We start from the raw sequence: 13,119 nt of genomic DNA on the forward strand, positions 1-13,119 counted from the left end.
TGAGAGTGTGATGGAAGGGGAGAGGGCTGGACGGGACAGAGCCGTGAACCATTTCGGGCTTCACGGGCCTCTCCAGCCCCATTTCTTTCTGCCCTCCAGGCCCTTCGTTGGACTGTGACTCCACCTGGTCCACCTTCCCCTCTAACATCACTCACTCCTCTTCGTCCCAGCTGAGTTAGCAGCATCCTCTGGCCTCCAAAGTGCCCTGAGTATCATCTGTCACAGCTCTGACCACACCGAATGGGCACAGATGGGTTACGTGGCCATGGGGCTGCATCCTTCATCACACTGAGTCCCACCATATCTCCAGCATCATACACATGTTAGAATAAATGAAGGATGGATGGATGGACGGTTAATGGGTGAGTAGATGGATGGATGGGTGGATCGATGGACCGATAGATGAGTGAGTGGGTAGGTGGGTGGTTGGATGGGTAAACGGGTGAGTGGATGGACGGACTCACAGAAAGGAAGGCAGATGGCTGGATGGACACGTGAATGGATGGTTGGATAGATGATAGCTGGCTGGCTGGATCAGGGGATGGAGGGATGGAGGGATGAATAGATGGGATGGCTAAATGAGTGGCTTGATACACAGGCAGATGGGTGGGGAGATGGATGGATGGGTTGGTGGATATGTGGCTGGGTGGGTGGATGGGTGGATGATAGGTGGATGGATGTATCATAGACAGATGGTAGGACGGATGGATGAATGAATGGACGCCCCCTTGGGGCCTCTCTAGCTATGTGACAAGCCCATTCAAAGGTCATTGTGAGAAGTCAGTCAGACAGTGAAAGTGAAGCACATAGCAGGTGCCTCTGTCCGGTCTCTGTCTCCCTGACCTTACATGAGACAAAGGAAAGTGAACTGGCCTGGCTCACTCTAGCCACACTGGCTGCCTCTCCCTGTGCCTCCCACTCTCAGGCTTCTCCCCACCCTAGGACCTTCGCACAGGCTGTGCCCTCCACCTGGAGCACTCTTCCTTCTGCCTTTTACCTGGCTGACCCCTATTTACCCTAACTTAAAGTTTACTCCCTCAGGCCGGACCAGGATGGCTGGCCTGTGTGTCCCTGTTCTCACCCCACAGAAGGAGACTGACTACAGCAGCTGTTGGGATAGTCTGCGAGAGAGCTATGGGACGATGACAGCCACATGGAACCCTCTGGAAAAGGGGTGATGCCACTGTTGCTGCTGGCCCACATAGTGCTGGTGGAGGGGTGGTCATTGCAACACCCACCCCATGAGTTTTCTTGACTCTGTTTCCCACTGGGTTAGATGATTTACCCTTTTCTAAAGTCACAAGTGGGGCTTCCCTGGTGGCGCAGTGGTTAAGAACCTGCCTGCCAATCCAAGGGACACGGGTTCGAGCCCTGGCCTGGGAAGATCCCACATGCTGCGGAGCAACTGAGCCCGTGCGCCACAACTACTGAGCCTGCGCTCTAGAGCCCGCGAGCCACAACTACTGAGCCCACGTGCTGCAACTACTGAAGCCTGCGCACCTAGAGCCCGTGCTCCGCAACAAGAGAAGCCATGACAATGAGAAGCCTGCGCACCACAACTGAGAGTAGCCCCTGCTCGCCGCAACTAGGGAAAGCCCGCGTGCAGCAATGACGACGCAATACAACCAAAAATACAAACAAACAAATAAATAAATTTATTTTAAGAAAGTAAAGTCAGGAAGTTCCAATGAATCCAAGAGTCACAAGACCACAGAACAAGGAGCCACAGAACTAAGGAATGACAGAGTCATAGCATTATGGGTTAATGGAGACCTGGGACCACACTGTGGGATCCTAGGGCCATGGGATCACAGTGCTAAACCCCACAGACGCAGGTGATATGGCCACCAGTCAACAGAAGCACAGAACCGTGGGATGGTGGAAGCCACAGGAGCCCAGGGAGCCTGAGACACAACACTGGTGAGCCCCGCGTATGAGATGCCACAGGATGGAGTCTCAGAGGTGATCCCATCAGAATCACCCTGTCTGATCCACCCTCACCTGTTGGCGCCTGTCCAGGGAGGCTCCCAGAGGCCGCGGGAGCTCTGAGGTACTCTCTCCCTGCTCTCTGGGGCAGCCATGGGAGAGAAGGACCACGCCATCGCCGATGCCTGGAGCCAGCCAGCCGCCAAACACTCAGCGAGTCCCTGTGGCCGGGGCCAAGCGAGGCTGTCCAGGTTCCAGGAAACAGTGCCAGCCTCCGGCCAGGCGCGCCGGGACGCCGAGTGCTCAGCAGCAAGTGGAAAAAGAATCAACAAGTTCCTTCTACATCCATATCCTCTTAAAAGCCAACAGCAACACGGCATGGAGGGGAGGCTGTATCCTGGCTGCGTTGCCTCCGGATGGCAGTAAACTGGTAAGCTGCCCCCCAGCGCTGGCCTCTGCCCAACACCAGGAGTCATAGCCCAGCTCGGATTCCACCAGACACATCCGTGTATTAATGAGCTCTCCCAGGACAGCAACGATTCACCCAGCAGACCCGACACCTGACGCCCAGAATAACCAGTCTGTTTTGGAGAGGGGAAACTGAGGCCCAGAGGTGAACACCACTGGCCCGGGATCACAGAGGGCCAGAGCTGAGACTCGAACTCAGGGCTGTTGGATGCTAAGAGTGAGCTTGTCACCACCCCGCTGAGCCTCCTCTGGGGAGCCCTAACCCCCCTCCTCCTGAGGCCCCAGCCATTTGCTTCTAGATGTGACGCAGCGTCGAAGGCAGGAGCACGGGCTTCAGCAATTGCTTCCCTTTGCTGAACTCAGAGCACCTTGTTCACAGAGCTGCCACGGGGACGAAACACGATCATACGTGATCAACCATGAGTGCACACTGGGACCTCGTATTGCTGGCATGGAGGGACTTTCCCTTCCTCCCATTTTACAGATGGGAAAGCAGAGGGTCAGGGAGGGGATTCCAGCCTCCTGAGGCCCCCAGCGCCTTCAGTGAGGGCTGTTCTCATCATGATGGGGACGAAGCAGCTGATTTTCTGAAATACCAGGTTACGGGGAGGGAAAGCCCATCCCTTGCTGCCTTACCTTAGCGTCAGGGTTCCCTTTAGCTATGGCTGGGTCCAGAACCCCCAAATGATGCCTTCAGGATCTGTGTCTCTCTGTCAGCTGTCTTCTCCCTTTTCTAAAAAGAAAAAATTGTGATAAAATACACATTACATAAAATTTATAATTTCAACAATTTTAAAGTGTACAGTTCAGTAGTTTTCAGTACATGGGTGATGTCATGCAATCATCACCTCTATCTAGTTCGAAAACATTTTCATCTTCTCCCAAAAGGAAACCCCGTTCCCCTTATCAGTCACTCCCGTTCCCCCTACCCCCAGCCCCTGGTAACCACTCATCTGCTTTTCTGTCTCTGTGGATTTGCCTGTTCTAGACATTTCATATAAATGGAATCATACACCATGTGTCCTTTTGTGTCTGGCTTCTCTCACTCAGTATGTCTACAGGGTTCATCATTTTGTTTATCCATTCAGCAGTTGATGGACATTTGGGTTGTTTCCACCTTTTAACTATTGTGAATAAATAACCCTGTGAACATGTGTGTGCAAGTGTTTGTTTGAACACCTGTTTTCAATTGGGTGTATACCTAGAGTGAAATTGCTGGATCTTGTGATCATACGATGATGAACTATGTTTCACTTTCAGAGGAACAACCACCACATTGTTTTCCACAGCGGCTGCAACATTTGACACTCCCACCAGCAATGCGCAAGGGTTTCAGTTTCTCCGCATCCTTGCCAATGCCGTTTTTTAGATTCTTTTTTATTATGGCCATCCTAGTGGGTGTGAGGTGATGTCTCTTTGTGGTTCTGATTTGCATCTCCCTGACCAGCCCTCTTCCTGCTTCTTGGAGTGGCAAAGATGGGTCAGGCTTAAATTTCTCCAGCCCCATGGTCCAGCGGAAGCAGAGCACCTTTCTCCCTGCTAGGCCCAGTAGAGATCTCAGGGCTGAGGCTCACTGGCCCAGCTCAGGTTCCATGCCCTTCCCGGAACCAGTCACTGTGGTCTGTAGATAGAAGGTTTTGATTGGACAGGCCAGGGGCTTAAGTCATCCTCTCGAGGTGGGGAAGGGGGTAAGCCCCCAGATGGATGCCACCAGATGCAAATGATGGAGACTGGATCCGCCACCTGCCTCCTGCCTTAGTGATCATTCTGGATTACAGGTTGCCGGACACCACCTGCTTTAATGGAGGTGACCCTGGCAGTATGCCAAGCCTCCACCGTCTGCCTGCATCTCCAAACGCTACATTCAAGGCCCCTCTTGTTACCTTCTGCCTGCAGGAATGGTGGTGGTCCCAGCTCTGGCCCAGGCTTTCCCTGGAAGGCTGCCGCTGGGGGAAGCTCCAGGCCCAGCCAAGGCCCTTCCTTAGTCTGCTGGCCTCTTGACCTCCCCTGGGTACCAGGCAACCTTGAACATCACAAGGAAACAGGCTTTGCCCGGGACGGCTGCCGTCGCCAACGTGTTATTTCCAAATGGCTGGCAGGTGGCAAGAGGGGCCCACACTCACTAGTTTCTCACCCCATCACTCATTTCAAGGCTGCTCAACCGACGTTCATCTCCCTTGCTCCCCAGCCCCGCTTCAAGCCCCAGAGGGTTGAAATGGGGGAAATGCACAATCACAGGGAATCATCAAGTTCAGAGCTGTGACTATGATCCAGAGCTGGAAGGGAGGCAGGGAGGGAGCAAACAGAAGCCCAGAGAGGGCAAGACATTTGCTCAGGCCACACAGTACATGAGAGGCAGATCTGATTTCAGTCTTCACCTTTTTTTTTCTTTCTTAAAAATTACGTTTTATTGGGGTAAAAACACATCACATAAAACTTTCCATCTTAATCAGTGCACAGTTTGGTGGCATGAAGTGTGTCCAGATTGTTGGGCAACCATCCCCGCCATCCATCTCCAGAATACTTTCAGCTCGAAAAACTGAAACTCTGTCCCCATTAAGCAACACCCCAGCCCTCTCCCTGCCCCCGCCACCTGTCCCCACTTCTTAAGCCGCACTTGAACCACTTCCTCCTAGTGACTGGGATCAGGAGACCTGAAAGTGATTCAACCCAGTTCCCACCCCGCCTGATTTTAAACAGCTGACTTGTGCCCCCGATCTAGAAGATTTGGGACCGCTGGGATCTTGTCCATGGGGCCCCAGGCTGGGTCGTGAATGGTCCGAAATGAGGAGGTTGTCATGGTGATAGTGCTGACTCCCTGAGGGGGGGCTGTTTTCCTCCCCATTGCAGGGATGGAAAACGGAGGCCCAGGAATGTGACAGCTGTTGTCTAGCGAACCCCACACCCCGTCCCGCTGGACTGGGAGGCCCTCTGGGCAGGGCTGGCCATGGCTTGTCTGAGGGGTTGGTCTCCAGTGCGTGGCCCGCGGCTGAGCACACAGCTGGTGCTTCAGGAGACCCTGAATGTGGGTGCGAGTCCAGAGCAATGCCCCCCTTTTCCAGGTGGAAAACCGAGTCAACTTTCACGTCTAGAGAAATGCTGGGAGCCAGTCTTTTGCCCTCCTGACCCCTGCCCTTGCTCCTAAACAGGTCCCTGGGCGGGTCTCAGATCTGTGGGTTGGCGAGGGGCCCGGGGCCTGTTTTTCCACCCGGAGCTTGGGTTGACACCGGGAAGGGTGAGGCCTCGGCGCTGGGATTATTTTTCTAAACTTTGCAGTTGCAGCCAGAGACACAAAGCTGAAACCGTCCTGCCCCCACACCTGGCCGGGCCGTGGCCAGAGAGGCCACACGGAGGCCGGACCCACTGGACGCCTGGATGCTGGGCCTCCCCAGACCGCACGGTCTCGGGGCTGCATCCAACTCCACATCTGGATTTCTCCACTTGGTCCCAGTTTCCAGCTGGAACAAAAGGACCCGGACGGGGAAAACTTGGGCCCTGCCTGCTTACACAAAGCTTGGGGTTTTAGGGCTCGGGCCACGCCCCTGCCTGCCTCTCCCTGGTGGACCCGGTCCAGGCTTGGACGTCAAAGGCCACTCTTCGCCCACAAGGTCCACAGTTTCATCTGGAGCTCGACCAGCCTGGCCCAGGCATGTGGTTCCAACCAGACACCTTGACCGCACGGCCAAGGCACAGCCGTTGGTACCCTGATGTCATCTCTCCGAGGCTTTCTGTCTCAGGCAATGGTCCCACCATCCATTCCATGCTGGGCCTGAGACCTGGGCAGCATCTGAGGCTCCTCCCTCCCCGCCCCCACCCCCCGCCATGTTCAGTTGGTCAGCAGCTCTTGTCCCCTCGGCCTCCAAAACATACAAATCCAAACACTTTGCCCCTCCCAGCAGCCCAGCCCTGGTTTCCACCCCGCTGACTCCTGCCTGGACACTGCCCCCCATTCCCCAGGGTAACCACAGGGGATGTCTCAAATTCATAAATCAGATTCATAAATCAATTCATAAATCCTCTCTGGCTCACACACCCTCCATGGCTCCCTATTACTCTCAGAATAAATTCCGCCTCCTCTCTGTGTCCTGCAAGGCCCCACACAATCTGACCTCATCCCATCCCTCCTGCCTGTCTCCTCCTTCCCTCACTCTGCTCCAGTCACACTGGCTTCCTCACTGTTCTGCCAACAGCCACGTCCTTTCCCACCCCAGGGCCTTTGCACAAGCCATCCTTTCTGTCTGAAATTCTCATTCTCCATATTTACACGGTACTTTCCTGTCCTTCAGATCTCAGCTTAAATATCACCAACCTCAGGAGGCCTCCCCAACCCCTGAACAAAAATACCTTCACTCAACTTTCTTCCAAACACTCTTCACTCTTTGAAATTATCTTCTTTGTGTGTATGTTCATACAAACTGTATTTTACCCCCAGCATGTACCATCATGCCCAGCCCATAGTAGGTGGGGTCCTGTCTTCTAGGGGACAAAGGCACCTACGAGCCCCAATGACAAGGTTTGAGAAACATCTACCCCTCTGAGTCCCCCTGACCTCCCCCAGCAATGCCCCAGGATTTATAATCAAGAGCTTCACCCTCAATACATGCCAGTGTGGGCAAAGGCCGGAGGGGACGAGAACAAGGCAGTGTTCCTGGACCTGGCTGTGGTGGGGCCCGGCTCACATGGGGGCAGGGGACACAGGGCGATACAACTAGACAGGCCAGACTGGGATTCCATCCTGGGACAATAGGGAGCCGTGGGAGGTGTGTGGACCCCATTGCCCTGTGCTGGGCACCGGGAGGTTCCTTCCTCAGACGTCAGCACCCTGTGGGTTGTTCATGTTTGCTGGGAACATCTCGAAGCAGCTTTATACGAATTCCTGTGGAGAACCGTCTCCGACTGGTGAGGCCACGCACCACCTCCGTCACCACAGGACTCAGGGAGGTCTGTCGGTCTGCAGGAGCCTCCCAGACCCAGATAACGTGCTGACAGCCACCTGGCCCTGCCTGGGCCCCTCAGCCTCCCCCAAGAACAGCAAGGTCCCCCCAAGGCCCTAGGCCTGGCGACCCCTTCCAGGCCCTTCGTGGATGCCAAAGACCTCTCTCCTTATTCCCCTGGAATTTTCCTCACAGGCCCTGCCAACGCCTCCAGGAATATATTAAAAGAAAATGTTTCCAGTCCGAGCAGGACTGTTTTATGGTTCTCGGGGCTGGGAGTCTGACTGCAGAGTGGAAAGGCCTCGTCACGACGCTGTTCCTTCTGCAGAGAGGCTTCGACCCTGCTTGCGTCCTGTACCCTCCTTAGAGGTCTGGGCTCTGCAGGGATTTCCTAGCCAAGCAAAGTCCCCCTCACCCCCTTCCCCCAGACTGGGGAGAAATTCTCCAGCAAAATAGAGGCTCAGGATAAAGCCTGGAGCTAATATATTTTCCAACATTTATTCATTCAACAAACGCCTGCTGTGCTCCTACTGTGTGGTCTCCTTCGGGTGCTGGGGACACAGCAGGAACAAGTGGGACCTGTCCTGCCCTAGAGTGGGGACCAGAATCAGGTGGGAAGGGGCACTAGAGTACCCCCAGGTCACAGGTCTATAAAGGTGGGCAGGGAAGGTGGCAGCTTGCCTGAGACGGGGCAGGGAATAAGCAAAGGGGCAGAGATCAACATAGGCAGAGCAGTTCCAAAGACGCCTTTCTTTTGTCTAATGGAGGTGAAATTCCCAAAATGCAGAAATCACCATTTGAAAGTGAACAATTCAGTGGAATTTAGTACATTCACAATGTTGTGTAACCGGCACCTTTATCTCATTCCAGAACTTTTCCATCATCCCAGAAAGAAACCTTTATCCATTGACAGTCACTCCCACCCCACTCTCCAGCCCCTGGCAACAACTGGTCTGCTTTGTACCTCTGTGAATTTGCCTGTTTGGACATTTCACGTAAATAGGGTCATACAATCTGCAGCCTTTGTGTCTAGCGTCTTTCACTTAGCGTAATGGTTTCCAAGTTCATCCACGATGTAGGGTGTGTCAGAGCTTCATCCCCCTTTACAGCTGTGTAATATTCCACTGTACAGTTGTACCATGTTTTGTCAGTGGACATTTGGGTTGTTTCCACTTTTGGCAACTGTGACTAGTATTGCGCTGGTCCTGGACTTTTGTTTGTAGGGAGATTTAAATTTTTTATATTTAAAAATATTTTATTCATTTATTTATTTTTGACTGAGTTGGGTCTTAGTTGAGGCACGCAGGATCTCTTTTTTGCAGTGTGCGGGCTTTTCTCTAGTTGTGGCACATGCAGGCTTAGTTGCCCCGTGGCATGTGGAATCTTAGTTCCCCGACCAGGGATGCAACTTGCGTCCCCTGCATTGGAAGATGGATTCTTAACCACTGGACCGCCAGGGAAGTCCCTGTAGGGAGTTTTTCAAATTACAGATTCTATTTCACTGCTAGTGATCGGTCTGTTCAAATTATCTCTTGCTTCTTGATTCAGTTTTGGTGGCCTGTATGTTTCTAGAAACTGGTCCCTTTCTTTTAGGTTGTCGAATTTGTTGGCATAGTATTCTCTTATTTTTTTTGTATTTCTGTGGTATCGGTTTTCATTTCTTATTTGTTTATTTGGGACCTCTCTCTTTTCTTCTTGGTGAGCCTGGCCAGAGGTTTGTCAATTTTGTTTACCCTTTCAAAGAACTAGCTCTTGGTTTTATCGATTTTCTTCTAATTTTTAATTTCTATTTTATTTATTTCCTCTTTGATCTTCATTATTTCCTTCTGTCTGCTGACTTTAGGTTTTGTTTGTTCTTCTTTTTCTAATTGTTTTAGGTGGTAGGTTAGTTTGTTTATTTCAGATTTTTCTTGTTTTTTGAGGAAGGCCTACTCACTATGAACTTTGCTATAAGAATTGTTTTTGCTTCATCCCGTGGATTTTGTATGGTTGTGATTTCATTGTCATTTGTTTCCAGGTATTTTTAATTTCATTGTTGACCCATTTTTTTTTAATGTCCCTTAGACATTTTTCTTTAATTAATTAATTTTATTTATGGCTGCATTGGGTCTTCGTTGCTGCGCATGGGCTTTCTCTAGCTGCGGCAAGTGGGGGCTACTCTTCATTGAGGTGCGTGGGCTTCTCCTTGGCGGAGCACGGGCTGTAAGCGCCCGGGCTTCAGTAGTTGTGGCTCACGGGCTTAGCTGCTCCGCGGCACGTGGGATCTTCCCGGACCAGGGCTCGAACCCGTGTCCCCTGCACTGGCAGGTGGATTTTTAACCACTGCGCCACCAGGGAAGTCCCAACTCATTGGTTTTTTAGTAGCATGTTGTTTAGTCTCCATGCTAGTGCTGCTCTGAACATGCATGTACAAGTTTTGGTTTGAACAACTGTTTCCAGTTCTCCTGGGTCTACACCTGTGAGTGAAATCGCTGGATCATTGCTGAAATTGCTGGAAATTCCACGTGGAACTGTTTGAGAAACCTCAAACCAGTTTTCCACAGCAAAGCCAGGTTCAGTGTGCTGAGTTTGGTATACCAGGAACACACGGACCCTTCTTTGGACAGTCCAGACCCTAGAAGCCACCTTGACCCACGCAGAGCGGGGGCTACTCTTGGTTGCGGTGCGCGGGCTTCTCATTGCGGTGGCTTCTCTTGTTGCAGAGCTTGGGCTCTAGGCGCGCGGGCTTCAGTAGTTGTGGCTCACGGGCTCAGTAGTTGTCACTCGCCGGCTCTAGAGCACAGGCTCAGTAGCTGTGGCGCATGGGCTTCGTTGCTCCGTGGCATGTGGGATCTTCCCAGACCAGAGCTTGAACCCGTGTCCCCTGCATTGGCAGGCGGATTCTTAACCACTGCGCCACCAGGGAAGCCCCTAATGCACCCTTTTTAAAGTGCACAATTCAGTGGTTTTTAGTATCTTCACAGTGTTATGCAGCCACCACCTCTATTTAATCCCAGAGCATTCCCATCACCCCCAGAGGAAACCCAGTCCCCATGAGCAGTCACTCCCATCTCCTCTCCCAGCCCCTGGCAACCACTAATCTGATTTCTGTCTCTATGGATTTGTCTGTGGTGGACGTTTCACATACATGGATCCTTACAGTATGAGGGGTTTTGTGGCTGGTTTCCCCCACTCAGCATGATGTTTTCAAGGTTACTCTATTTTCAATTTATTTTTACTTTATTTTGCTGAAATAGGTTAAAGCACTCCCAGGCCTCGAGTCATTTCTCTGTTTCTCTGCCACTTGGCTCCAGAAATGATGGGGATTTTCATAGGCACCCACGATGCATCCTGCATCTCCCAGTTTCCCCAGCTGTCTCAAAAGATGACTTTTTACAGTTGGTGTATTAGAATCAGGTTCCAAACAACATCCGTATTTGGTTGTTGTCTCCCTTAAGTCTCATTTCATCCCCTCTCTCTCTTTTTTATTAATTGTGGTAAAATAACATAAAATTTAACATCTTAACCATTTCTTTTAAAATTTTTTTTGGCAGTGCCACGCGGCTTGCAGGATCTTAGTTCCCGGACCAGGGATTGAGCCTGGGCCCCCTGCAGTGGAAGCGTGGAGTCCTAACCACTGGACCACCAGGGAAGTCCCCATCTTAACCTTTTTTTTTTTTTTTTTTTGCGGTACACAGGCTTCTCACTGTTGTGGCCTCTCCCGTTGCAGAGCAACAGGCTCTGGACGCGCACGCTCAGCGTCCATGGCTCACGGGCCCAGCCGCTCCGCGGCATGTGGGATCTTCCCGGACCGGGGCACGAACCCGTGTCCCCTGCATTGGCAGGCGGACTCTCAACCACTGCGCCACCAGGGAAGCCCCAGAATTTCCTTCTTTTTAAGGCTAAATAATATTCCATTGTGTGGCTACACCACATTTGGCTTATCCAGTCATCCGTCGATGGACATTTGGGTTGTTTCTACCTTTTGCCTTCTGTGGATGTTGCTGCGGTGAGCACAGGTGTGCAAGCATCCATTCAAGTCCCTGCTTTCGCTTCTTGTTGAAGGCGTTTTGTCCAGGAACCAGAATGTAAGACCAGAGGAACGAGAGTGCACTGACTTGGGGGCACCTTCTTGGGACACGTTAAATCTTGGGATTTAACATCCTGGCAAGGACTCAGAGGATGATGGGCCAGCTGGGTTGCTGAAATGGCTCTTAGAAGCCTGGAGAAAGTGCTGGCCCAGGCTGAGAGGCGTGGAATTACCTGGGTGAGCTGTCCTGGCAGCGGCTGAGGGCAGTGGAAGCATACGTGGAAGCATCTCAGAGGATGGTGTCTCGTGGGAGGACCCAGAGGGCACGCCATCTCCCAAGGCTGTCAGAGAGAGATGCCAGCGCCAAGAGGGAGCTGGGTAGTGGTGTCTTCTGCAGGTGGTCACAGAGCCGTGGGCATGATGCTCCAGGTACGAGGTTGGGTGAGCCCTTCACCACCAAGAGCCAGAACCCTCAATTATTCTAAGACAGTACCATGGTTTCACATGTCAGCTTGTTGAGTTTTACATGTCAACTTGGCTAGACTGTGCCCAGTCATCCCTTAAGCCCTAGTCTAGGGGTAGCAGTGGAGTATTTTGTAGATGTGGTTCGCTTCCATATCCAGTTGACCCTAAATAATCAGGGTGGGTCTCATCCAGTCAGCTGAGATGATTTATGAGCAAAACTAAGGTTTCCCCAAGGACGGAGAAACTCCACTTTGTCCAAGATAAACAAAGCCAGACCCTAGTTAAAGTGGTCGGGACAAACTTATGGTTACCAAAGGTGCAGGGCTGGGAGCAAATTAGGGGTGAGGTTAACAGATACTAACTACTATACATAAAATAGATAAGCAGCAGGATGTACTGGATATCACAGGAAGTTACACCCAATATCTTGCAATAACCTGTAATGTAATATAATTTGCAAAAAAAAAAAAAAAAAAGAAAAGCCAACAAACACCCTGAATCACTATGCTGTATGCCTGAAACTAACACGACATTGTAAATCGACTATACTTCAATAAAAAATAAATAAAGCGGTCAGGGGAGATTTTAATCCATAACCTACTATTGCCATAAGGAAAAAGATTCAATGTGGAGCGAACTCAACTTTGATTTGGCTTTCTAAAGGGAGAATGAGGGAATGGAAGTGGGGGGTGACGGGGGGCTCTGTAGAGGCAGGGAAGTGAAAATGACAAAAAGCAGGAAGGAAGGGTTGTTCTACGTGAGACCCATCTAGGTTTGCCAACTGATGCTTCTCAAAGTTTGGCCTCCACCCTCCCACCAAGGCCGAGAGACTGGGGTACCATCTCCAAGAGCTGACTGGAACAAATGGTCAATTCTTTTGGCAGCCCTGAGTCTTCTCAGGCAGGGACTTTAAGAGGGGCTGGGGTCGGGACTTCCAGCGGTTAAGACTCTGCACTCCCGGGGGGAGCAGGGGGCCCGGGTTCGATCCCTGGTCGGGAAACAAAGAGTCCGCATGCCTCAACTAAAGATCCTGCACACGGCAACTAAGACCCGGCACAGCCAAATAAATAAATAAATATTAAAAAAAGAAAAAAAAAAAAAAAGAGGGGCTAGGGTCATCCTAGGGAAGCGACCTTGAGCCATTGGATACCACATTAGTTCAAGTCGTTATAGGCCAAGATTGGAGCCTAGTTGAGAAGAGGGGTCGGAGGAGTTGGGCTTGAGTTGGGTCAAGGAGACCAATTTTTTGGCTCCTGCCTGAACCCCCAGTCTGCCAGTCTGGATTTCGAACTCACCAGCCCCCATGATTGCAGAAGC

Source organism: Stenella coeruleoalba, assembly GCF_951394435.1.
Source record: "Stenella coeruleoalba genome assembly, chromosome: 3".
Lineage (NCBI taxonomy): Eukaryota > Metazoa > Chordata > Mammalia > Artiodactyla > Delphinidae > Stenella > Stenella coeruleoalba.